The 27,587-nt window shown below is 40.9% G+C and overlaps 1 protein-coding gene across 7 annotated transcripts in view; it reads right to left on the reverse strand.

The window, feature by feature from the left end:
- ENOX1 (ecto-NOX disulfide-thiol exchanger 1) overlaps positions 1–27,587 on the reverse strand; it is a 356,767-nt gene that overhangs the window by 242,950 nt on the left and 86,230 nt on the right. For all 7 annotated transcript variants that reach the window (XM_058045129.1, XM_058045130.1, XM_058045124.1 and 4 more), the window contains exon 3: positions 2,323–2,411. The gene's annotated coding sequence lies outside the window, so the exon portion shown is untranslated. The remainder of the gene's footprint in view (positions 1–2,322; positions 2,412–27,587) is intronic.

A 27,587-nucleotide genomic window follows, 5' to 3' on the forward strand; every position in this document is an offset into this window, starting at 1 on the left:
TTAATATACATGCATCTAACATGTACATATATCAAATGGGTATCATATTTATCCTCTTTTGAAATGGCACAGTACTAATTTGTATGTACATCACAAATTTCCAAGAACTAGATTGCTGAACAAGGAAACTTTCAAAATGTGTTTTAGACAAATGACTTGCCTAAAAATTCTCCCCATGGCAGCTGTTGATTGCATTTGTATCACATTATTAAGACACAGGCCCAACCTCACTTTGCTTTGGCAATTTTAGCAGTAACTTTTGGAAGCCTTAGGTGAGGCGTGATTCAAACAACACTCATAGACAGGTCTGGAAAGGAAGATTTTATAAAGCTGCTGTTACTACTAGTAAAGTACTAGCAAATGCCAACTGCAACTAGATTTCTCCCTTACCCAAATGTCTTCCAGTGTTTTGCACTTCTTTCTCCCCACCCCCTGTCTAAGAAAACCACAAATTTTGCCTGAAGGGGTATCATCATTAAAGAAAGAAGCAGTGCAGTCAAAGCCTTAGGATGACACAGATCATTCAACAGTTGTTCAATTACAGAGAAAAGCTACTTATTTTTGAACACAGAGCTTTCACTCAACACAGGCCCAAGGCAGCATTATCAGATTTGTATCTGCAGTAACTCAACCAGTCTGATGCAGGGCTTTCGCTCATTACAGAAGCTGTGCCCTTGTGTGAGGTTTACATCTAGGTTCAAAGAGTTTCTAAAGTGTCTTGGAGCTGTGTTGGCTTTAAAAGGTATTATCATGATAATTTCCAAGAATGAATTAAAAGTTGTTTTGGATACCTCTCATCTCCTAAATCCATCTGATTTTGTTTAAGGTTTACAGGCTACTTTCCCTGCAGAATTCCTACAGACTAATAAAACAGTATGTGACTACAGAGTCAACATGGAAAACAGTAACACCCAAAGCATGCCAAGGTAAACCAAGCAAATGAAATACAGTATATTCAAAAATGAACATTTTTGAAAACTATTATTTAGGGCATACAATTCCTACAGACCCCAAGTGTGACCGATAGCAGGGTATGACCACCCAGATGGAAAAGCTGATTCCCACAGGTTTTTCTTGGCAGATTTCTATTAAAATGCTGTTCAGTACTAGCTGTGAAAGCAGTAAGAAATAAAATTTTTCTCTGTTATATAGCTGCATAGAAAAACATATTGAAATGCAGGGGAGTGTTTTCTACCCTCTAAATCAGAGTGATTGCTGGCCACACTATCATTTCAGCTGACAAGGACATAGCATTAGCTACAGGCTTCTCACCACTTCTTGCCATGCTGACACTACAGGAGTCAGGCCATTATTATTGTGCTCTTTTTACAGTCTCTTAAATATAAACTTTTTTTTTTTCATTTTTGTAAACTTTCCATGAACCTGAGCTCCTCCTGACCCAAAAGCCTCAGTAATTCTGCTGATCGTCTGCTAAGTGTGCTTCTGAAAATATCCACAGCTGTAACTGTGGTCAGCTGCTCACATATGAGCAACCTGGATGGAAGCAATCGATTTCAGGGCCTTTTAGGGTAATGCAGCTCCAAAACATACTGAAAGGCAGAGCAGTGAGAAGAAAATGACATACAGGCCCAATTCCTTTCTGCAGTTCAACTCTATAAACTGCAATCATTCATTTCAAAGGAAAGACGAATGGGTTACTCCACATCTGTACAACAGTAACAGAATAGAGTTATGTCCTAAGCATCTGGTGAGAAACAAAATGAATTTTTCACAACATTTTCTCTAGCATAAAGTTAGATTTGGCTTGCAGGCATTCAAGATAAAAAAGATAACAAGTCAGCACAGGGATCTACATGCTGAAATACTATCCGGGTTCCAGCCAGGGCAAGGTTAATTTTTGCAATGGCCAGGATGGGGAATGGCTAGGACCCAGAGGTTATCCTGTACACCTCAGGTCATCTTCCAAGGACAGGGGGAAGGGCTTGCTTCTGGACTGGGGTAGCATGGCAGAGGGAGTGGCTGTGTATTGTCAGAGGTTTCCATGGGGTCAGCAAGAAGATTTCTTTCTCTTACACGGTCTATCATTAGTATTGTTGCTGTTACTGTTCGTTTTCTTACTGCATTGCTGTTTCTAGTAAATTGTTCTTATCTCAGTTTGTGATCTTTATCTTTTGTGACTCCCATTCTCCTCACCACTCCATCATAGAGGAGAGGAAGGAGGAGGGAAGGAGGGAATGAGGCAGGGAGAGAGGAGGGGAGTGAGCAACATACAGCTTGGAGTGGTTTCAGGGGGAACACTAAATTGGAGAATACCATTCCTAAACCATGACAAATAGTCAGAACACAATACATTTTACAGACCTGTACACAGGAAGGTAACTTCTCAGTGGCCCCATCACAGTATTTCCAAACTTCCAAATTTCAAACTCTACAAATTCTCATGGCCAATCCTGCAAAAATTGGAAAGTAAAGTTAAAATTAGGAAGTTCCCAAAGGAAAAGCAATTAAAATCAGCTCTCTCCTTGGATATACAATGCTAAAAGTCAGAGTAGAATTGGTTTAGAGGATATTAAACATTTTACACTACAGGAGCAGGTAGATCTTAACAATTACACAAATATAGCAAAGTCCAAGTTAAATAAAATGCAAAGTGGTAAGTTGCTGTTAAAGATATATTTCAGGGTAAAAATTCAATGCATATATGGAACTGGATTAGAAGAAAGAGAGAATACTGCACCAATTTATATTCCCTTTGAACTGTCTGTAATACAGACCATAAAGTGCATTTTCAAACATATAGCATATCACAGAACTAGACAATTATTTCTAGCCATGGCACTTCTAGGCTTTTGGGAAAGGAGAGCAGAAATAGTCTAGTGGAACTGTGCTGCGTGACAAAGCATCTACTGGTGGGTTCTGCCCAACATCAATAAACAATTGTTTTTCCTTTAAATGAAGGAAAGAATTTCAGCAGTAAACAAATGCTTCACATCTTGCATGAATACTTCAACAGAATCAAAGCAAACCTGTCTTTTCACACCTCCTGGAAGTGTTATTCCAAGTCAAAATACAAGTCATAGCCTGAGATCAGTTTTCAATCACGACAACCATGACGCCATGATAATAAGGGATGGTGACACACAAGACACTAAAGCTTCCTGTGACACTCCCCCCTGGAACCCACGCTCATTATTGTAAGGATAATTATATGGGTATCCCTGAGACCAATTTTGCACTTTTTGTATAAATATGACCTCTTGCATAAGACATGAAATTTAAAATCATCTCCTTCACCGATATCATTGAGTCATTCCATTACCTCTGGGACAGATATGAATTATGCATTCTTCGATTCTCTTTAAAATTTAGATGCATAAGGGGGCACGGAAAAATCTAAATGGTACTAAAAATATAAAGCATTCAAGAAAGAAACAATAACTTGCATGCTACTAAGTGCTGCAGTGCTCTGAAGGCTCCCTGACTGGTCAAGAAAAGCACATAAAGCACTGAGAGGCAACAGCAGGCCTCCATGCTAATGGCTGCTAGTGACAAGGGCTCACTGAATGTCACTGCTTCACATACTGTGTACTGCTCATTTCTCTTATCTGTGTGACCTCTCTTTTGAAATGACTGATGAAACTCGCCTGAATTAGCATCTTTGCTTCTGGGCATTTGCCACCTAGAAGGCATTTAGCAAAATCTCTACTAAATACAAAAATAAAGCATGGGGGGGAAAAGATCATAATCTTAACAAAAAAATAATCACTATGTCTGTTAAAGAATAGTCTGTGTGTAATGCAAAAGGGCTACTTCTCTGAAGCCTCCTTGTTAGGTTATTTTTCTACCTTGACACCCTTTAGGAGTACTGGCTTGTCACAATACATGCATTCACATTGCATACTTGGCTAACATTTTCATAATTGGTGTGAATAAAAAGAAATAGCTGTTACTGCAAGAAAAAAAAAAAAAAGAAATGCCTCTGTTCTGATGCCCTGCTGCTATGATGACCTATTTCACACAAGCATCTGCTCTCTTCTCATGAACCACTCCAGATGTAAGCTGGCAAAACAGCACTGCAAGTATGTTACCCAGATGTCCACCGAGTGCTGCAGATGTTTTCTTCCATGCTTCACATTTAATGTGTGCCTGATTAATTTTTGCATTATTATCTCAGCTACTTCGCCCACAGAATTTCCTACAAAGTTTGCAGAATCCAGGATCTAATTTGCAGCCACAAGGAGCAGCTCCCTTTGTGTAAACAGGTTCATTAATGTCTGGAATAACCAGTCAACAGAGCCTTGGTCTGAATTGCCAAAAGAAATGCAAACTTCAGTAATCTATTATGTCTTGATAATATCTGCCTGAGGATTTAACACAATGTTCATTTCAATTCAAAATTACAGATGTTTGCAATATTCAGATGCATCAGTCTGACCAAAAATATTATGCCCGTTCTCTGCCTCAAGCCCTTGACCTGAATGAGGTTAGTGACAGGGATATGAATGACTTGAGTGGAAAATGAAACACAAAAGTAGTTTTATCGTGAGGAACAATATTTCTTCTGTCACTAAACCATTTTTTCCCCCTCAAAATTACAGAGTAGACTGCAAATCTTCAAGGCTAGCAGTCACGACGACAGTCTAAGTGCCATTTAAAAGAATAATAATTTATGAGATGCCTTGGTAGAATAGAAAAGGTCACAGAGTAAACTCCCCAGGGAGGACAGGATGACAAAGGTTACAAAGATGACTAAAGACTCGTCTACAGAAAGGAATTTTCTTGGAAGGAAGATGTTTTCTTGCAACAGCTTCATCCTACCTAACGCAGTTCCTCATCCAAATGAGCAGTTCACCTTTAAGTTAGCTAAAAGGCATTGCTTGCAAAATGTGCTTCTGAAATTTGTAGATTAGCAGCTTGGCCTTGTACTCACTGAAGTCCCACTGAAGTGCTGGTAGAGGAAGGACACTGTGGGTCTGTCCCACAGGGCACAAGGGGCATGCCCTGGTGTGATCCCACACGGGACATCAAGCTTGTCAAAATCTCTGGAGTCCTTGCAATACAGTCCCCAAATAAATCCTACTTTTGTGGCAACCAAAGTACCATCTACAGATCTCCAACAGGCCACCACAGACTGGCACAATTTGTCTCAGAAGCAGTGTGAGGAGTTGGTAGGTAAGGAGATTAAGACACACAGTTGACACACTGCTCCTGCACAGTTGTAAATATGCACAGAAGCCATCACTCTACCAAGCAATTTGGGCAGCTTTTCCTTGCCACAGCTATAGCATTCCCCTTCCTCAGATGCTGCAAATACAGAAAAAAAGGCAAGCATGAAGAAAAGCAGGAACAACGCTTTTTGGCACAGCTCCACTTTCTGCCAAAACATCTCTGGGCTCATAAAATACACATGAACTGGTGGGAGAAGCTGATGCTGCAAACCTGGGAGTAACCAGCGGTGTCTACAAAACATCAGAGTGATAAAAAATAGCTTAACCTGAAGCCAGCATGCAACAAAAGACAGCTCATCTCTTCAGAAATGTGTGGCCATAAACATTTCGAAAACTGACAGTTTCCAACTGCTCACGATCAGCTGTGGGAAGTTTCTGCAGCTGAATCAATGGCTGGCACTTATGGAGGGGGCTGGCACAGCTCTGAAGGGTACAGATGTAACAGGTGCTGGTAAAGAAGAGGTTATTGACTGCTTTGAGTATAAGAGAATATATCTAATTTCTGTAGGATAACTATGAGAGCCCTTCTTGCTGGTATCTGACCTCCATGCCAGGCATCCCAGTCCATAAAGAGGTACCTGAGAAGCAAATAATCATTGAGTCAAATTATCTAAGGAGTGTTTGAGGATGCTTACCCATTTTCTATGCTAAAATCAGGCATTTTTCTAAAGGGGGCGAATGCCACAGACATTCAGAGTATCTTCAATCCCTTGCTCCAGCAGTCCCTGGTCCATCACAACAGACCACAAAGCCTTTGGCTGGCTGTTCAGATCACAGAACATTTTCACAGACCCATAACTGCACGCTGATGACAGCAGAGTGTGCCTTTGGGAGAGGGAAGGGCAAAAGGCAAGTGGAAGGTGGGATGCAGCTGAGCAAGACTTCAATTGAAACATCATCTTTTATCCTGCACATCACCTGCAGGAAGGAGGGAATGTCATAGACATGTTGCAAACACATCAAAAAGCTCAGGCAATTCCCACTCCTGAGTGACAAATCCACTGGGCATGCTGCCAGGCAGCCCTCCTGAACCTGTCCAAGGAAGGGAACCAGCACTTCCACCCCAAGATTTGCCTCATGCTTAGAGACGCTTACTCTGGCGCAGAAGCTCGCCCTCAGTGCCGAGCCTTGGTGGGCTTTGTGTGAGGGGTTTTATACTCTCCTGCGTTGGTTTTGTATGCCTTGTCTTCCTTTATTAATTTTAAACAGAATGGAGGGATGTAAATTCACCATTGGGGATATGTCAGTGTTTGCTCAACATACCTTTATTAATTTTGTATTGAGTGGTGGATGTGATTTCACTCCGAGGGGAAATCAGGGGTAGCAAAAGGTCTTTCCCACAGCAGGGCAGCAGTGGGGAAGGGGAGATAATTTCTCTGTGGGTTTATTTTGAGTGATTTATGTGCTTCCATGGGTTTCTAAAGCTGAAGAATTTTGGGCTTTCGTGAACAGGCATTTTCAGTGCCATGACCCACTGGTCTAAAGATGTTTATTAGCTTAATGTAGCATTTGTTATTCAAGTCTTACTACTTAGAGTACATTTTAAAAGCAGCAGATGATGCCTTCTTATAGTGCAAGAACAGTATGTAAAGAGGGAAATTTAAAAGATTTCAAAATTGAGACCTATTTCCAAATAAGACTTATTCTTTAATGGTACAAATGCATAAACAGCATATGAACTGCAAAAGGGTTGTTATTTTTCATCTCACACAAGGTTTAACTCTTGGCCATAAAGTTTAATTCTTGGCTCACTGCAAAAATTGCCTGTATCTGTGAGAATGGCTTGGCAGCCTGTCATTTCCAACAGTGCAATTCCCAGCCCCCAAACAAGCCAACACTTGGCTTGGAGCATGCAGGGATACTCAATGCCCTGGACTGATGGAAATGTTGTGAAGTTACTTACTTGTAGACAACTCTTTGCTATCAGCTTCCAATTCACACAGTATGGTTGCACTCCAGCATATCCCTTTGTTTAGACTCTTTCTCCCAGGATATGTCAATTCACCAGTATCACAACAATGAAGGGGATGTTCCCTTTTCTGTCTGTCCTACTTGCTTTAAAAGAAAAAGTTTTCAGAGGGGAAAAAAAAAAAAAAAAACCAACAAAAAACAAAACAAACAAACAAAAAAAAAAAAACCAACAACCCCTCATGCCTCCTTTAGTTTCCAGAGGTTCCTAGGTTGCATCTTCTCCATACTCAGCTTTGCAAAATGCAATAAATAATGAACAGCAGTGTCCTGAAGGATCTGGCCATTTCATAAATGACAGTCACAAAGCACAGAAGCAACAGGTGCTGCAACAAATTTCACCCTCACTTCATCATGTATTTTCTCACTCACATTTCTGCAATGCAGGTACAGAGGCTGCTCCACTTTTTTAACCCTCTGAGCATGACAGGTGTCTTTTCCTCTGCTGACTATCTGAGCACAAAGTCTGTGACTTTGTACCTCATCTCCAGCTCCACCAGCACCCAAAGAGTGAAACACAGCCTCATGTTTACTGCACAGGGCAATTCAGATGGTGATTCCTCTGTACTGTGGAGGTCTCTGTGACTTCTCAGGGACCTGTTGTGGGAAGGTGGCCATGGTGTGAAGCTATCAGTGTGAAGCAATTTGGGGAACGTTTGCTGTGTAAGGAAGATGAATATTCTCATGTAAAGTCTAAAGCTTCTGTTTGCCCTTCCCAAGACAGCTGTGACATGGAGAAAAGCTGACCAGATAGCAAAAGACCTGTTTCACTGATCAGAAGATGCCACAGCAAAATTTATACTTCCAAAAACTTACTAGGATTAATGCTCCTGAACAATGCCTTACTGAGACTGCTTCTCTAACAAACTTCAAATGGTGAACTAAATTAATTATTTGCTTGAGCAAAACATATTACATGATTGAAAACTGAATTAAAGACTAGCTGGCTCTCCCTGAACATGTACAAGTGATTCTTTTCCTAAACTGGTGCAGGTGGCACACGAACTCCTTGTGTGACTGACAGCAAGGGCAGAAAGTTTCTGCACCGAGAAGCACAGTTCCCATTTTGAGCACCAGAAAGAGCAGAACTGCTTTGTTTGAAAAATGAGCGATGGAAACAGGAGAGAAAGGGAATAGAGGAGTGCAGCTGGCTGTCATGGGCTCTCTAGGTCAGCACTTTCATACCTGCTGAACACAGCTGGATTTTCAACACGTGGGAGGGAAAGAGGAAGGGCAGGATTTGAAAACTGGCTCACATCCATCCAAGATGATACCATGCAATCCAGAGAAAAAGTAATAAATACCAGGTACATGTCACAGCACACAATGCTAACAGCCTTTAATAAAGGCTAATGCAATGATACTCACCAGCCTCCTTGCTGTGCTGCCAGCAGCCTGGGTGTTACCAAGGACTGAAGGCAGGCAGGCAGTGAGGCAGGGAGCAAAGGAAGACAGGCAGCCCTGCCTGACTGTGAGCCTCTTGTTCAGGATCCTGCTTACTGACCTCATGTAGGAGTACAGGAGTCAGCCAGCGCTCCACATCATTTGCCTGTTAGTTGTGTCCTCACCCTGGTTTCAGCTAGGACAGGGTTAATATTCTTCCTAGTAGCTGGTACAGTGCTGTGTTTTATTACTCAATAACTACTATTCTCATCATTAGCAGCATTATTCTTGTTATTGTTAATATTAAATTTTATCTTACTTCATTTATTAAACTGCTCTTAACTCACAACTTTTACTTTTTCCCAATTCTCCTCCCCACAGGGAGGGGTGTTGGGGGATGGGGTGAGTGGGTGGCTACATGGTATTTAGTTGCTGGCTGGGATTAAACCACAGCAGTTCTGGAGAAGCTGCAGGTCAGCAGTGATATTCTGTGCCCAGTTCCTTTCCAAGTCCTCCAAAAATAGAAGAGGGAATGATGTCTTAAGTTTTAGCTGTCATATTTTTCAGATTTTGTACTGCATTTGTATATAATTCTGAACTTCATATAAAGTGCTAGCAAGTTCTCTTCACAGTTTACTTAGACAAAACAATCCTTTTCTAGCCCGAGAACCAAGGACGCCACTGAAGCTTCAGGCCCAAGAAGCGTAAACAAAAGCAAATTGAGGAGAGAAATCTGGGAGGATGGGACTTCAAGGCATCAGAACTGGCTAGAGTTACTGTCTCTGTCCTTCACCTTCCTGCAGCTGCCTTGCTCTCCTCTTTTTCAGTGGAACTGTTTATAAAACTATGGATGAAAATTGCATTCAGTCATTGCCTCTCTTCACCCTGGAGAAGAGAAGGCTCAGGGGACCTCATCACAGTATTCCAGTACTTAAAAGGGCAGCTGCAAAGAGAATGGAGGCTTTCTCTTTACAAGGAGACATAGGGAAAAGACAAAGGGCAAGGGATGAAAGTTGTACCAAGAGAGGTTTCAGCTCAATATGAAAAATAAACTTTTACCCTGGGAACAGTCAACCACTGGAACAACCTCCTAAGGCATGTGGTAGAATTTCTGTCTAGAGGGTTTTCAGATGCAATTGCACAGGGTGCTAGATAATCTCATCTAGACTTCTTTTCCCACAAAATGTTGGACAAATGATCTTTCAAGGTCTCTTCCAATCTGGGCTGTTCTATGATTCTATAACTAGCTATCCCCCAAATCCTCTTTCTCTGGAGACTGATTCCCAGAGCTTCCCATCCAGACCTTCAAAGCTGCCTGTATCATCTGCTCTTTCTCTCTGAGGTTAAGGTTGTCACAGAATAATTTATATTGGAAGGGACCACTGAGGGTCCTCTTGTGCTTAAAAGAGATTGCTCAGAGTCTTCTCCAGTCAAGTTTTTTACAGCTTTGAGGTTGGAGATTTCACAGCCTCTCTGGACAATTTGTGTTAGTCTTTGATCACACCTATGGTGACTTTTTACCCTCCAAATATATACAGTCAGGATTTCAAATGTTCCAAATTGTGTCTGTTCTTTTTCTTATCATCATGCACCTTTGAAAAGAGTCTGACTTATGCATCCCCTCCCATTAGGTAGTCTTAGATAGCAATAAGATTCCCTAATGATGTTCCCTTGATCTGAACAGTCCCAGATCTCTCCACTCCTCATATATCTTCTGCTCCAGCTCACTGTACATCTTGGTGGTCCTCCAGGGGCCTTGCTTCAGTCTACCTATGCCTTTCTTCTACTGGGGACCCCAAAATCAGATACAGTACTTCAGGTGTGGGCTCACATGTGCTGAATTAAGGACAATTACGACTTCCAACCAAGCTAGGTACAGCTAAAAGTATCCAGGGGTCAGCAGAGCACACAGCTAGAACAAAACGCCCTACAGATACGTGCCCAAATGTGAGCAAAATACACAGAATATTACTATGACTGGAGTAGCACTGAAAGAGAGATTAAAGTCAGCCACTCAAGCCCAGAGCAGTAGCAGGCTCACAGGTAAAGCAGCCCAGCCAGTTGGGAGAGACTGGACAGATATGAGGGGAGAAAGGTAGGGAACACCATATTTCAGAGCACATAACCACTTAAATCAAAGCAGCTAAATTACTGCAGATCTTATCAGGAATAAAAACAGCAGTAATTTCTCCATTATAATATAATGGATAACTGTATCATGCAAACACGTATGTTCTTATTATCAGTGTAGCATGATTAGACACTGTACAGCACCATCATGGAAAGATCATAAAATGGGCCAAAAGTGATATTAACCAATTGACCATGGAGGCATTTCTGCAACACAGAATATACACACGAAAATTGCAATTCATACAATCTTTGTGAAGAGATTACATATCTGCATCTGCTATCCAAACCAATGATATCCTGAAAAGTTAAATAAAAAAAGAAAAAAATTGCTTGGCAAAGTTTCATCTCTAATACACAATACCAAAACTTCCATACACCTTGAAATGAGACCACTAATAACAAGAAGGAAAAAATCTCCTTCCTAAGAGATACCAGAAAGAAAGCATACACACACAGGGGGAGGAAAAATAGTGATTTGTCTACCACCTTTGTGAGTAACTCCCTCAGGAAAGAGTCATTTTGGCATTAGGACCATGAGACATGGTAGCAGTACTGAGTATAGAGAAAACAACAGCCTGGAGGGAAACGCTTTCATCAGGCCTGCAAATGTTGTCTGTACTAAGGAAAAAGGAACTTTGCATTGCCATGGGGGATTTTTTGGCAGCAACAGCAGCACAAATTGAGTCCCTATGAAGAGCTGATCATAAGGAACAATCAAAAGCAAAACTCTGGTATCTTCTTACTTTGTTATTGGAGGGAAAGAAAAGGAATGAAGGAGACTCTTATGCTAGGAATAGTCCTCAAAGCACTGGAGCAAAGTTCTGGTCAGTTCAATGATTTGGAAATCTGCTCATGAAAGTCTGGTTAACATTTAAGGAATTACTCAGATGAGTAACTGCCTGTCATGGACACTTTTCTGCCAACACAGATTTCCTATGTGGACAAGACTTTCCCCAAATCCCTTCCAGTGATCAGAAGCATTGTCCACTCCTTCTATTTTCCTGGAAGGAAGGCAGTAAAAATGTCAAAAGTTACTGAGTTATACAAACTTACTCTTCTGTCTTTCTTTCTTTTTTTCTTTTTTTTTTTTTTTTTTTAATTTTGCCCTCTGTCAAAAGAGGCATATTCTGATTTCTTTTATTACTGGCTTGTTACAAAGAGTTACTTGCAATAAAGTCTTATCCTTGAACCAGCAAAATTCATGTAGGTTTATGCAAAGCAGAAAATGATCTTCTGGACTGAAATGCCTCCTCTAAAACCAGAGTCCATGACTCTAGACACAAAATACTTCTAGCAAGGGCAGAAGCACTTGCCGTGTTTGTATTTATTTTAAGTAATGTGATGATAATAGGGTCACACAGTGATTTTTTGTGGTTGGGAGAGGTTAGCAGCAGAACTGAGGTTGAAAACTGCTGTCTTAAACTACTCAGAGCAAAGCCACAATATGGAAATACATTCTTTTTTGGACTACAGACTAAGAGGAATGAGTAGTACTGGTGGGGGTACAACAAGCCTATTTCTGGCTAGAAAAACTGCCCTGATGGAGATTCGCTGGAGCTCCTTGCTGGCCTCCACCTTCACTCACAGTCCTGTGTCACGTAATTAAGCCTGGAGGGGATACAGCGTGTCTCATCATGCCCACATGAACACACAAAAAGGGTCTGCTTGAGCAGAGTGGAGGATTTCTGGATTTCTATCAGCAGGAATCAGTGAGTACACCTGAGGGATTCTGTGTGGCACCACATCATTGCAGTAACGAGCAGGCAGATGCCCTTGACAGAGGGGAAGGTCATTATTTTCTGCATAGTTTTCCTACCCACATCACCAGCAAGCTCACTTCCAGTTTGGCAAGCTGCTCTTTAAGCAGAAATCAGCCTGACAGAGACTTTAAGAAATGAAAGTATAATTAGGATCTGTTATATTTGGGATGTGCCTTTGCCATGTTACCGCTGACTTTGGAGCCTGCAATTACTGGCAGAAAGCTTTTAGCAAAGAAAGGTTTGAATGAAATAAAAATAAACAACTCCTCCAAAAAACAGCAATCGTGTATCAGGGTGTGTCATCCAAGGGAGAATCTTAATGGCATCCTTTCACATCCCTAAAGCCCTGCACATGGAAAGATTCTGCTGAACTAGCCTGTGTCCACTAAACACCAAAGAGCAGAATAATTCTGCATTGGAATAAATTCTTCAAGCACTTCTTCTTGAATTAATACTAAAATTGCAAAGTGTCTGCACTCCAACCACTACAGCCACATAAAGTAAGGTTGTTTGGAGCAAAACAGGTTCTTCCTGTGCCTGCAAGAGACTTGTACATACATTTGCAACATGCCCATTGCTAAAGTATCTGTGTCATGAACTGATAAAGGAAATACTAATAGAAAAATGGAAAAGCTGCATGCACAGGCAGCTCTTACACTAAAAACTAAGTACAAACAGAGGTCACCTCTGGAAAAGACGGAGATAGGGCCTCCAGTAGCCCAATCCTAACAGCCACACTCCCAAAAGAACAGCAGCCCTTTGCGCACATGAACTTCTCGGTTTGCAAGTACACATGCATATTAAAAAATCATAAAAGCAAGACATCAGTGAGGGATGAAATCTCTCATGAAGCATTTCCAAGACCAAGGACAGGCTGCATGTATGGCAGCATACGATGTATTTTGCACCCTACAAGCACAAGTGGGGCTGTTCTCTGAAATACAAGTTTCTACTTTTGTAAATGCTCTTCAGTTAGACTGAAACATTACAATTCAGATTTTTAAGCTTTCAAACACAAAAACTGTAAAAAAAATAGAAAGGGATTTTAATGGGGTGAAACAGGGTCAAAAAGGAAGCCTGAGCCCATTTTGAGAACTGGTTCACAAAAGAAACCCTTACACATAATTTGACTACAAGTTTGCAAAGACAATTCTCCAGATTTCTGCAAGGTCATTTCAGGTAAAGGTTTGAAAAGCACACTGTTTCTTTAGATATCTGGGTGTATATCCAGCAGGAATTAGAACAGCAAGAAAATCTGTTTTGTTCTGTCTGCCTGGAAGCTGTCACCTTTTAAATCAACTTCTTAAAAACACTAGTTTCCATCTGCCAACACCACAGTGTGTGTGTGTGTATATATATATATATATATATATATAGTGCTTTAAGTGCAGAAGAGGATATCGAGTCCCTCAGAAATCCCATGCTGTTATGTTTAGGACATATTTTGATGATATTTCCTACAAGTTTCCCAGTGATGGCTGTGTCAGCAAGCTCTGGCACAGAATAGCAGCCAGCTGGGTGTGGACTAGACAGCATGTGGACAGGAGTCAGGCTGAGGACAGCACTGGAGCCAGAACGGTTGTATCTGTACTGGAAATAAGGCTCTCATTTCGAAAGCATTTGCAGGATACACCCCCTCTAGGAAAAAAAAAAATAAAAAGAAACCAAAAAAGAAACACTTGATTTTAAATTACAGTCTTTAAATGTACATTACTTAGAATTACATTTTAAGAGGATTTATGACTAAGATGGGGAAAAAAAAGGCTTCTATATTATTAGCTGCAATTTTGAGGAGGATATCACAGAAATTATGTTTAAAGGTCTGGTCCTGGCAGTTCACATACATGTAAATTGTTCTGTACAGCTCAGTAGCACCCACTTGCTAGACAGAGAAAGGTCTGCAGGTTTGAACTGGTTGCATTATTGTTGGCATAAATTTACTCAAATTAGTCAGAGAGCTGGAAATGTCCTGCTTCAAAAAAATCCCAGGAACAAGTTAATAGTTAATATATATTTTTCAGGGCAGCTTGGAAAATCTTATGGAAAAAATGTTTTTAAAAATCTTTTTCTCCACTGAACAGCTCAGAGAAGTATGTCCCTGACAAAGGCCCGTAAGGGGCAAAAACACTGGTTATTTGTTCTCTTTTGCTCTTTACAAATGAAGCAAACTACAGTTAATATATTATGCATGTCTTTCAGCATATTTTTATTTAGCCTGCTGTGCCTTGGGAACTTTCACTTTGTTTTGTTTTGCCTTGGGAACTTTGATTTGATTTTGTTTTTCTGGTTAATAATAAAAGTGAAGTATTAGGGCAGGACGTCAACCAATCTAGAGCACGTGAGATTTGTTTAAGTTTCAATGAAACAGCCTCCCAACGTCTCTTTTCCAGTCCCTTATCTTATGAGCCACCAAACCACTCTCCACAAGCTGGCTTGTCAGAAGAACAACATGGGCCAGTTGCTATTAGTAATTTCATTTCCCGTTAACAGGATCTGTTGTTTCACCTGCAAGAATAAGACAGAGTTTTCCAGTAACACACTGTAGAGTCTCAGTCCTGCACAGGTTGGGTACAGAGTCCAATCTGTGCCTTATACTATTTGAATTCCCATTAAGGTTGTCATTAAAATGGATAATCAAAAGATATTCTTCAGTGGCAAGGAATTTACTCCTACTGCAGAACTGAAAGGGGGAAAGTGAACATCAAAGCCTGTGGGAGAAAGAAGGGGGAGAGAGGACAATTGCCAGATTATACAGTCACTACATTCATTACTCATTAGTACTTTTTAATTTTATTTGGGGATGGGGGGGATCTCTCTTAATGGCTCTCTCTTTCCCTCAGCATATGGGAAAGCTGAGGAGCAAGAATGGACTAAGGGAAGCAGGACCAAAGAGATGGGAATGAAGGTTGAAGGGTTTTGATGGGGCTGAAAATCATGTTCTGGGTAAATAACCAACAGAGTGAGGCAGAGTGGAAAAAGAAAAGTTAGAAATTATCTGCAAGGGCAGGGTTCAGAAATGAATGGTCACACAGCAGCACTGAGGGGTAGGCAGGCTCTCCCCCAGCTGCATTTGTCTCTAGCCTGCCCTACCCCACCAGCTGGAGGGCAGCACCTATACACCACTGCTACAATAAACTGGTATTCGTGGGTGGCTAATTTTCCCCTTCCTTTGCTTCCAAAAGGATATCCTCATTCAGTCCCTAACTTTTGTAAAACCCTTTTCCAGCCTGGGGCAAAGACAGAAGCATGATTACAGGGACAGACTCCTGGAGGGTCACTATTTATTTTCTGAAGGAAACACAGAAATTGTCAGTCTGTTTGTGTATGTCTACACAGCAACATACAAATGTGCTGCCCTCCTCCTAAAAAAGTCGCAAGACAATTGGGAATGAACCAGCTCAGTTTCTTGCCTCTTCAACGGCTTCAAGCATGTTGGTCCCATGCAGCAGAACAAGTTATTCTGAAACTCTCAGTGGAGAAACTGCCCCAGTCCTTCAAAGGTGGTGGAAGATGGTTTCAGGATGCCATCCTCCTCTTTCCTCTTATTTGAGGACCAAATCAGTGGAATTCCTCTACTGTGAACAGCATCCAGGGGGGGAAATAATCTGTTTGCCCCAAGAAATTTGAAGTATCTCATCTATGTAACCCACTTACAACCAAGTTTTCCTCCTTCCTACCACTGAGTCTCTTTTTGTAGTGGTGATTTTTGATTTTTTTCATGAGGTTTTTTGCCATTTATATATTTGTAATTATTTACATATATATATATATGTATACCCTGGATCAGGTGGGACAGTGAAAACATGCAAATTAAGGTCTGACAAGAAGCTCCTCAGATGCAAGCTGAAGGCACTGCCTGTCTGTCCAGGTGAAGAAGGGAATTGTCTCACAATTAAGCTGTCTAGTTCTGCCAGGTCCCCCTCCGCCCTGCACTCTCCTGAGTTGTACTTAGTTGTGCAGTTCTACTCTTACCATGAGGCAGCCCCCAGACACAGGTAAAATATCTGGGTATCTGGGATAGGCTTGAAACAAGCAAGAATTTTCCTGGCTCACAACCTGGGAATGAGCTGAAAAGGGCTGGGAAGATGGTTCCATAACCCTCAGTGGCAATTCCCACTGGCATCTTGGTATCCCTCCTTTGATAAAACTTCCCAGGGTATTTCATATGGCTCCTATAAGATCCACAGGAAATTTAAAAGACATTTGCTAAAGATGGACTGAAATACAAGCTGCTGAAGTGCCTTTTTGGTGACGTTACTTGTTCTTGGGCCTGAGAGCTCTTGTCAGCAAGGACTGTAAATGCTGACAGCTGAGATCAGACTGGTAAAGCCAGGACTGAAAGACAGCTGGCACAATTGCTCAGGTTAACCCCAGGCTGCCCACTATGATGCATATCTTCAAGTGAAGATTGAGACTGTAAAGCACAGAGCAGCCAGGAAAAAAAAAAAAAAAAAAAAAAAAAAAAGAGTCTCTGAGAGAAAAAGGCACCATTTGGCCATTTGGTTGGCCATGAAAAAGTTTCTTTTGGCTGCTTTAGCCCTAAAACATAAGCATATTGAGACCAGAAAATATAAACTGTCTGACCAACAGCCCTGAAGATGACAGCCCTGAAGGGTGTATCAGGGCTCAGCTCAGCATTACCTCTGAAAACTACTGCTTTATCTCTGAAAACTACTGCTTCTGCTGTCATTGCTGCACCAAAGCATGGGACAATCCTGCTAAGAGCTGAGTCACCAAAACCTGATTTTTTGCTTTGTGGCGTTGGCTGCAAAATTAAAAATCTCTGGATGTTTTCCTGCCACTTCTCCTTCATTAAAGACAGATTTTTTTAACAAAGAAAAGGATGGTGTAATCAGTATTAGATTACTCATCTGGCCAAAAACCTATGTCCACATTCAGATAGGAGAGTTAGTCTTTTGCCTCAGCTTCACCTGTAACTTAAAAGAGGTTGTTCAAGGAAACAACCACCCCTTTTCCCTTCCTCTGCCTAACCTAGTGTGTGGCATCTGAAGGATTCCCTCTCCCCTTTGATGCTAGTTGGAATTCCTTCTCATCAGTCCCTCTGCACAGGCTTTTGGAAGTGTTACCTCCACCACACCCACAGGAAGCTTGCCCCAGAGCTAAGGAGGCATGAGACACATCACCCCCCTCAGTGTTTGTTACACAGCCCCAGCATAAGCCCTCCTAACTCCAAATGAGCAGCCACCAGGGTGACAGGGTGCAGTGGCTTAACTTGGGCCCTGAAAGCTGCCTATTTGCATCAGTGTACCACTGCACCTGATACCATTAGATCTGTCTCCTAATAACAAGCTTAATGAGGCTAGAAATGGCATCACTGGAGTGTCACACCCTGCCACAGAGACACTATTTTACACTATTTGAAAACAATCAGTGCAGTTGTGACTCCTCTTTACTCTGCTGCTATGCTTGGGAGACAGAAGCCCCAGGGTGAGGCCAGAATTAACTGCTCTGGTTCTGCCATTCTTCCAGCTCCTCCCTTAACACTCAATGAGTAGTTGGTTTCCTTAGTAGAATAAAACCCAATCAAGTCCTTCCAGGCTGAAAAGGAGAACAGAAAACCTTGCTAGAAAGTGATACTCCATAAAACACTTCCATCAGCTTTAACTTCATGCACTCAATACTTCTCATCATCCTCTTTTCAAGGAAGTAACAGAGCCATCACACACTTATGCTAATAAAGCAAATGTAATATCCTCTTCCTCCCTGTTTTCCTTTCTCCCTGGGGTTCATATATTAAAAAAGGGATTCTCTAAATGATGTTTAGAAAAGCTTCCAACTATTTATTCGCTTTCCTTTATCACTGTGCTGAGGTCGCACCCAGCTGATACAGAGGTTTAGTTTTTCCAGCTGGGAATCAGACTGAGGCACAGCAGTAGAAGCAGCAGTCAGATCCCACCGGCAAGACACAAATTTTCAAAGCTGTTGTGAGTATGAACTCATTTAAAAATCATTTAAAAGCCATTTAAATTAATTACAAAAAAAAAAAAAAAAAAAAAAAAAAAAAAGAGAGAGAGAGAAAAAAAGGAAGAAAGCTTACCTTACTAACAGCTTTAGGGCCTGTACTACATCTCATCTCAGGCTGGATCCCAGATGGTCAGAGCACCAAATTGCTATTTGAGTTTTAATTATTCTTCTTATTATATTCAAGGTATGTCTGGAGACAAATTATGAAGCCTCTTATGAGTGGTCAGGAAGTAGGCATACATAAAGACTATCAAAAGGCCCTGTCACACCTTGCTCTATGCAAGGCTTGGGTCACCAAACTGTCCCATGCAGATCTGCCACGATTAGAAAAGCCACAGGCAAACACAGCATTTGGAAAGTCTTTGCCCAGCTAACATTCCTGCACCATGTTCCCTACTGGACATGCTTCTGGGATTTGGGTTTGCTTGCAACACTTTTCCAACACTATCAGAGGTTCCCAAGCTGGCCACCTATGGCCTTGGGTAAAGATTACTGCAGAGCTGATTTGATTTGCTGACTGGAGTCCTGGTACCATTCCACTTCACCCATACTGCATGAGTTAAGTGCAGAACAATAGCATATGGGAAGAAATGCTGATTTCCTGGCATTCCTCCATTCCCTGACCTGCATTTCACACTCAAACCCACACCAACGTTGATACCACTCATGCACCAGGCTGAGTGTCCTAACCAGCTTCAAAATGCAAGAAGGCCAGAAAAGAAAAGTCACCCCTGAGGAGAGAAACAGCAGCTTGAACTCAGGTCTGAGGCAGAGGCAAGCAAATGGGCAGACAGGCATCCACCCCAAAATCTTGTTTGGCTGCTACATTGGAGGTATTCCAGTGGCCTTTGCCATATTATTAATTCATGCCTTCTTTACACATCATTGCCTGACTTGGAGTTGCACAAAACCTAAACATATATTAAAAACACTATCATTGCATAAACAGCTCATTAAAATGGATTTTAAATGGAGACTGTAAAACTAAAATAAACAAATCTAAACCAAGGGTAGAATGCCCTTAAAATTAGAGATTTATGCTTGACTGGAGAAAACAAACGAGAGACAGTTCTCTCATTTCATCCCTACAGATATGCCTACCCAGCTGTATATCCTGTAACAACTAAAAAGGCAGATCCAATGTGATTCCTCTGTGGGCAAACACTAATCTCCTTGCTTTCACAGACAATGGAAAATAAACTTGAGTACATGCTAGTTTGGTTAGATTATTCCAAACAGACTCTATTTTCTGTAATTCCTCAAAATAGATGCCTTTAAAGATATGCTTATGTGCTCAGCGGTTGTCCTGTGCTTCATCCACCCCTTATCTGAGCTGCAAAGTGTGAGACAGAGGCTGCTCCACTTCATAAAAAAGACTGGGCTGATGATTTGCTGCAAGACTGTGCCCGTGCTAAGAAACTCTGCCCTGAGGGAGCCAATTTTTCTAACTCAGTGGGCATATATCAAGGAACAGTTTGGGTGTGAAGGGCCCTTACAGATCATTCAGTTCCAACCTCCCTGATGTGGGCAGAGACACCTTCCAATGGACCAGGTTGCTCAAAGCCCCATCCAACAGGGCCTGGAACATTTCCAGGGATGGGGCTTCCACAACTTCCCTGGGCAACCTGTTCCATTGTCTCACCACCCTCAGAGTAAAGAATTTCATCCTAGTATTTAATCTAAACCTGCCATGTTTCAGTTCAAGGTCATTACTCCTTGTCCTGTTCACCTGCCCCTGTGAAAGCTCCCTCCCCACCCCTCTTGCAGGACCCCTTTGGTTGCTGGAAGGTGCTGGAAGGTCTCTCCAGAGCCTTCTCTTCCCCAGACTGACAAACCCCAACTCTCTCTGCCTGCCTTCACCAGAGAGGTGCTCCAGTCCTCTGATCATCTTTGTGGCCCTCTTCTGGAACCACTCCAACAGGTCCATTTCCTTCTTATGCTGGGAGCCCCAGAAGTGGATACAGTGCTCAAAATTACCAAAAATCCTCTGAGATTGGGTTTTAAAGCAATTGAAGTGACCTGGATTTTACAGAAGTATTCACTTCAAAATGCATAGATGCAGAAGCATTTTGAAGTGTTCAGGATATCACAATAAGAAAAGAGATTGGCCTTATCCTCTGCCCACTAGGACTGCAAACACAGGATTTGACTTTCTGACAGTATTTTAAAAAAAAATTTATAACTAGACTTACAGATCACAATTAACAGATAAGCAATCTAGCCAAAATAAAGATAGATCATTTAATGCAGCAAATTCAATATCACATTTAATGCTTTGGAAATCTTCCCTTCTATCTGGCTGCCAGGGTCAACATCTGCCTATTAATCTTTTTAGAACAATAAACATATCAGTTTGAGGCATCATATTATATGATTATGGGACTGGCTATCAGAAGGTATGTGGCAACAATAAAAACTCAGGAGTACTTAATGCTTAATATGCTTGAAATCCAGCACTTTGCAGCTTAATGCACTACTACTGGGAACACTAGTTACAACATCTAATTTCCAAGGGACATGAAATGTTCAAACCCAAGCAGGAAACAAAATTAACTAGTCCAAACCACAAGATTTTGAACAGTAGCTTAAAATAACAGTTTTTTCCATTATAAACAGTAATATTGAATATATAATATCCATGATTCTGAAACAAATTCCTGCATTTTGCCTTCTGTTTTCTTCCTCGTTAGCCCACTTTGGAAAGGATGCCTCACAACAGTCCTTTCTATGGTGTTTTAATAAATAAACAATTTTCAGACAACTTAATAGTGTCACAATAAGAGCTAAATTTCCCAGCATCAACAATAAGAGAAATTACCATTTGATTCCTCACATATTTTTTAAAAGTAGATTTTCACTTGCACCTTTAGCAAACCATAGTCCTTTCCACTCAAGGGTGAGACACCAAACATAATGAGAGGAGAGGGAATTTCCCAACTCTGTAGCTCTGGTGTGAATCACAAAGGAAATTTTACACTTCCTTCCAAACAGATGTCATGGCAGAAGAAGCGGTCACACCCTCTGCAGAGGGATCTTCAAATGTCTCAACGCTGACAAAAAATGTTTCAATTGAATTTTACATCCAGAATGACCCACTTCCATTTCTCATGAAACTGTTGCAGCATCCCAGCAAAGGCTGTTCAACTTTCCCCTTGCCATAAGCTTTTCAGAGTTTGGAAAGGCCTGTTAGGCTAAAAGGACTTCAAAAATGGCCTACCAGCCCAGTGCTCTTCCCAGCAGAAATTCTTCAAACTTTTCTAAGTAAAAAGGACTGTTTTCCCACTTGTGTAATGCTTTAATCTGAACTAAATCTGTCAGATAACAGAGCAGTATCTCTTACTGCACTCAGTGCTATCAGTGGGGAGCCCACCACTCTGAACATCACAAAATTTTTCTCCCAAATGGTGCCTTTTGGTTTAGTGGATTTTTCATGGAAGATCTAAACAAAACTACTCTCAGTTGGAGACTTGCTCAGAAATCTGCCACAAGTCTTCTCAAGTCCTGTAGTATTCGGATGCCACAAAACTAACACTGCTGCTGGTAAAAAAGGGAGAGATCCTATGGATGGCAGTGGTGCTGGCATGTGGTGCAGACACCAAATAACTACATTTATTTTCTGTCTTTATTTTCTTCACCTGTCGTGTCCACCCTCACACTCCAGCACAGAAGCTTATCCACTTTGGAGGTGCTTGATGTTTATAGTAATGTCTTGGCACACCATGGAAAAGCAACAATGATGGGTTAAGTGTGCTATAATGTCTACCCCAATCCCTCACAAACTTCATCCGCTGTAGCTGCTGTCTTCAAAAAATCTGAGAGCTCATGCTGTAGCTCATATGTAAAAATCTCTTTAGGTTCTTTCAGTTAACAAAACAGCACTGCAAAAATTAGAATGCTTCTAGCTGCCTGCAGATATTTTAACAAAATGGAAATGAATATCCTTCAACCCACCTGCGAGTGACCCGCATTTGCTCTGTTGATAACAGCCCATGTTTCCTGCCACTCTTGCACAGCTTGAGAAGATTTGTACCACTCCTACTGCCTGAGCTCCTCTTGAAGAAAAACACTACTCAGGCTGCATCAGCTCAAAAACATGAACCTTGAGATAAACCAATCTACCTTTAGACAGACCACATATTTGGTAGCACAATGTTAAGTGTGCTGAGCTAATTAGGAGCCGATGATTCTTCTCCACGAGAGAAGAGCTTCTATTAAGGGAAAATCCATATTCTACCAGATCAAGGTAACTAGTATGGGAGGGAGGAACAAAACAGAACAAAAAAACTGTAAGAGCTGTAGTAGAAGTTATTCAATAATTATGCTCTCCCTTTTTACAAAATCCCCGAATATCCAGCAAATCACAATCAATTCTACTTCATGTAATACATCTGCTGCATAATCTGCTGGCTAGGTCTTTGATGTTCTGAAAAACACCAGTAAGTGTCATAAATAAATCCTCTCTAGTTATTTGGCTGCACAGCTCAACTAATATTTCACACAATATCACCAGTATGAAAGCCCACCAGTTTTCTGACCTGCTGGTATAATTGGATTAAAATTACTATATTTGAATAAAACTATGCCTGCAGTGTGATGTATCACTGGGGCTTCCATCTTTCTGTTCATTCAGCAAACAGCTCTGCTGCACGTTGTGGGGAACATTTGTCCTTTGTGACAAAGCCATGTCCACATTACAGTCTTGCATGGAAATCTTATACAAGGTCAGAAGTATTCCCTTATGTCTGGGGAATACTTTTTCTGGACAGATAGAAACCACAAAACAATATGGAGAAACATTTCACCAAGAACAAATGACTTGTTGTGGATTTGTTTCGACTGCTACTAATTATTTCCATCTTCTTTACTTCCATGGCCCAAAAGAGGGTTTAAAATGATGTTATTAAGTTGATACATTTCTTTCATAAGAAGGAAGTCAGAAACCACTGTTTCACATCTGCTGTTTTTCATTTTCTACTTTCCAATTCCAAGGTTTCTCACTGACTGCACAGCACACAGCCCCTCCTGCTTTCTCTTCCCTTCCTCTCAACCAAAAATAGAGAAAAAGCCAAGCCACATCAAACCACACTAAAATATATTTAACTTGTACTATATTGCAAATACTCCTTAATATTTTGAGAGCTTTATAAAAATTTCAAAATTTTGTCCCTCTATTTGCTCTCTTCCAATAAGCCCCTCAAGACAATAGCTGAAACACACAGTTATTTTTTAAACAAGCTTCTGTTGCTGTTGGCAAATATTTAAGCAATGTCTTTTGCCAGATTCTTTGCCAACATGAACTGCCTGGCTCCTTCCCATGGGGTTTACAGCCTCAAAAGTGCACTCACCCAGAAATGCTGGGGAAAAATAGGGAAATTAATGTATTTGTTAAGTTAAAAACTAAATATGTGAGATCAATATAGCTTACGGTAAAGTCAGCATCCTTCAGCATGACTCACATTAATCCAATACGGATCATACACAGTGCTTTCAGATGAAGAAGCTACAGCATCTTGAAGTCCTAACAACTTTTATAGCATGTCCTTGAAGTGTCCTGTTCCTTTCATCTCTGCTGAGAAAATATCACAATCCCTTTACATTTTCTACCCATAATGATAGGGTGAGCAGTGCTGAGGAAAAAAAATGCAATCACAATAACAGAGGAAAAAAACCCATGATTCATGGGCATAGAAAGTAAATCACTATGAAAGCCTGCCTCGTCCTCCTCTTTATTTTGCTCATAGGTCAAACAATCTTAATGAAGCCTCCTCCACACTCACTTTATTGTCTGCTCTCATATAGAGCACAGTCTTTTCTAACCCCTTAGTTACTTTTAAAAGCTATGCTGACAGTCCTGCATGGGTTATACTGGGTGCTTGCTGAAGACCTGCTACAATTGAAAGGATCAAAGCCAAAGCATAGCACCATGCTCTGCTCTGTAATTTACCTGCCTGTATCAGGTAAAGTTGCCAGTGGAAAACTATGAATGATGATTACTCCCTCTGGGTAATCCACATCAGAAAAGGAAAGGTGCTGCTATCTAACTGCTTAACTTCCCTCTAACTTTCAACATACAAATGAAGGTTGTTAACTGCCTGCAATTTTATCTCTTTACCTGAATAAAGGTGATAAATTACCCTATTACATTTTCATATGCAAATTTGAAGCTGGATTGATGTCAGATCAAGAATCTGCTTCAGCAAGTCTGCCTTGCTACATACTTTGTCAAGGACCTTTATCTGGTAGAAGAAGCAGAGGATAAAAAGCCTTTGGGCAATGGGGAACACTCTGGAAAGGAGAACAAAGGTGCATTTGCAGTGCTGAGACATTACTGCACTGCCTTAGTCTGCTTTTCCAGGTTGGTATGGGTTGTAACAACAAAGTAATACAGATATCAGCATGACAACATCCAAAATATTTTCCTGGGATCCCTGAACAGCCAAGCTAAAGTCTTTGCCATTGCATCTTCATTGCTACCTCGAGCTCCTCAAACCAGCTGGATGTAATTGCTAGCCTGGAGAAAGCTGCCTTGAAGAGCTGAGCAGAGATTCAGAATGCTTGGAAGGGGCTTTACCACATTTTCTCTGGTGTTTTTATCCTACTCTTGGCACATTTGTTCCACCTGTTCTCCCAACCTTGCTCCATGCTATGCTTTTCTACTTTTTCCCTTGGTTTCTTTTTCCCTTTGAGGGACCCCTCTCTCCACCTCTTCTTCTACTCTTCATGCACAGCATAATGATGATGAAGATGAAACAACAGCTGCATCTCAACATCATTCAAACTCATTCCCTCCTTCACTCTATTAACAAGCCTAAAGTCCAGTTCCAGCCACTTCCCACCACTCCAAATTCTTGCTCTTCTCCTTGCAGATAAAACATTCTCCCAGACAGAGTCTGAAATTCCTGAGACACTAGTATTGACTGCTGTCAATACAGACAAAACAGATCAGCAAAGAAATGTCAGACACTGAAATTTAAATTACTAGCATTAATCGAGTCAGCAAGTTTTTCAGACCATAGAAGAGATAGTTAAGAGATCTCAAAAATAAGAGGTCAGTATGCAAATCTAACCAAGAAACAAATTTAGGTCAAATCCTATCCCAGAATAACCATACCCATTTCCCACCGAGTCACAGTGTCTAGATGAAAAAATAACTCGAGTTTTAACCTTGATTAATACTCTGAATAGGGGTAATCTAATAACAACCATCAGGACCTTATTGCCTGATGTCCAAAGCAAATGGGCAGATGATTCTCTGCTAGAAACCCTGTCTTTATTCAACATCTTCTCCAGGGATGTCAAATCCCTTATGCTTATGAAAGGAATGTAAAGGAAATAGTTTGTACTAACTCAGAATATCTACAAAGTAAATGGACTCATTAAAATCCTTAACAGCTGAAGCTGAATGGCTTAAACATATTGATTTTATGCAGACCTGTGGTGGTGAAATTTCAATATAAGTTATAGTACTCATACTATTTTTTTTTCTTTATTATCTTTTCCTGTTCATAGAACCATCTATTGATGATGGGCAGGCATAATCTATTAAATTTTTACTTTGAGAGTTTTATTTGAACTATATGTTTATTGTAACAAAAACATCCCTTACTTCTGAATTTATCCAGCTGTTTTGAAAACTGGATGTGAAACTAAAAGATCAGCATGGCCTTCTCTGGTGTCTTCAGACATGCTCCTGGAGACTGAGTTTCTTTTTGTCTTTTCAATCCATTTCTTCCTGAACACCAGAAAGGAACTTGAAACAATGATTTCTTTTCCCCAATCACTACTGAAAAAAGCTCAGAAATTTCACATATTTTCCTTTCAGACCAAGAATCTTGCAACCATTCCAGGACATGCCAAGTACAGGAGTGACCTGATACAAATACACGACAGAACACTAATAACAGAGAGTTACAGTGGCAGCTTCTCAGACACTATCACTTAATGTCAACAGGAATAGACTACTGTGGTAATCCTTCAGAATACTGTTGTAAGTTGTTTAGAGCTATTTATTTAATGAAAACCAGAATACTTTCTATGTAAACTCTGCAAAATTTCCAACAGCAATAGACAAGAAACAGATCTATTTTCTTTTAACCTGTAAAAATCAGATGCTTTAAGGTAAATAATTGCACCTCTGAGTTGTTTGGGCTGGTTTTTTCACATCTTTCTGTAGTCTTGAGATTAAATGAATATCTGCTTCACACTTCCCTGCAACTACATTTCAAATAAATACTCAGTGACAATTCTTGCCAAGTCTCTCCAGACTATTAAGGATGCAGTGAGTATTTCTGCACTTCTTTGGAAGGCAAAGATATGGGCAGCACACCCATCATCACTAAGGGCTTGCATCATTGCTCTGAGCATATTTCCATCACCTCTGGAAAAGCTGTGCTTGTTTGTTGCTATTTCTTTATCTGTCAAGTCCTTGTTCCTTTCTTGGCAAGAGAAATTTTATAGCACAAGGCTTTTGCAGACAGAATTCCTCCTAAAACTTACTTTCTACTATATTCATTTTAGCACTTTAGCCATTTTTCCTGCCATCAGCAGCAAACATGCTTTAACAATCAGCTCCTATTCACTTTGCAAAACAAGAATGTTTCCAGGAGCATGAAGCTTTGCCTAGAGTGTTACAGGCTCACCCTTTCTCAATCCTTGTTGAGATCTGCCACAATGCAACATGTCATTCCTTCCCAGCACTTCAGATTTCAACTGACAGAATACAAGTTTTTTCAAGTTTTACAAAGAATTTAGCATGACTTTTCCATTTATCTTGTTTTTATTCTCCTTATGTACAGTTAAGAAATTGTATTTCTTAGGTAGGGTGGGTCTAAGAAACCCTAGAAACCCAGCTTGCTTTCTATAACTGCTTGTAGGCAGCGGGAACGGGTGCCAGTTGCATTTGGAAGTATTATTGTAGGCAGCAGTAGGTTCAGAGAGAATGTCATCTGCATCCAGTGAAAGCAAAGGACTCTCAGCAGGAAGAATGTTGTTTTCCCATCCTCAGAAAGACTCCAGCTCTCTGGTCTCCTTGCTGTGTAATGCTGCTCCTGCCGTTCCCGACAGCTCCAGGGCTCCTTTCACACCCCATCCCACCCTCTTCCTTGAGATGTGGGTTCGGGATTTCATTTCAATTCACTTGTGCTCTCTTCCTTAAATGTATCATTAAAGA

This window comes from Melospiza georgiana, chromosome 2 (assembly GCF_028018845.1).
Source record: "Melospiza georgiana isolate bMelGeo1 chromosome 2, bMelGeo1.pri, whole genome shotgun sequence".
In the NCBI taxonomy this organism is placed as follows: Eukaryota; Metazoa; Chordata; class Aves; order Passeriformes; family Passerellidae; genus Melospiza; species Melospiza georgiana.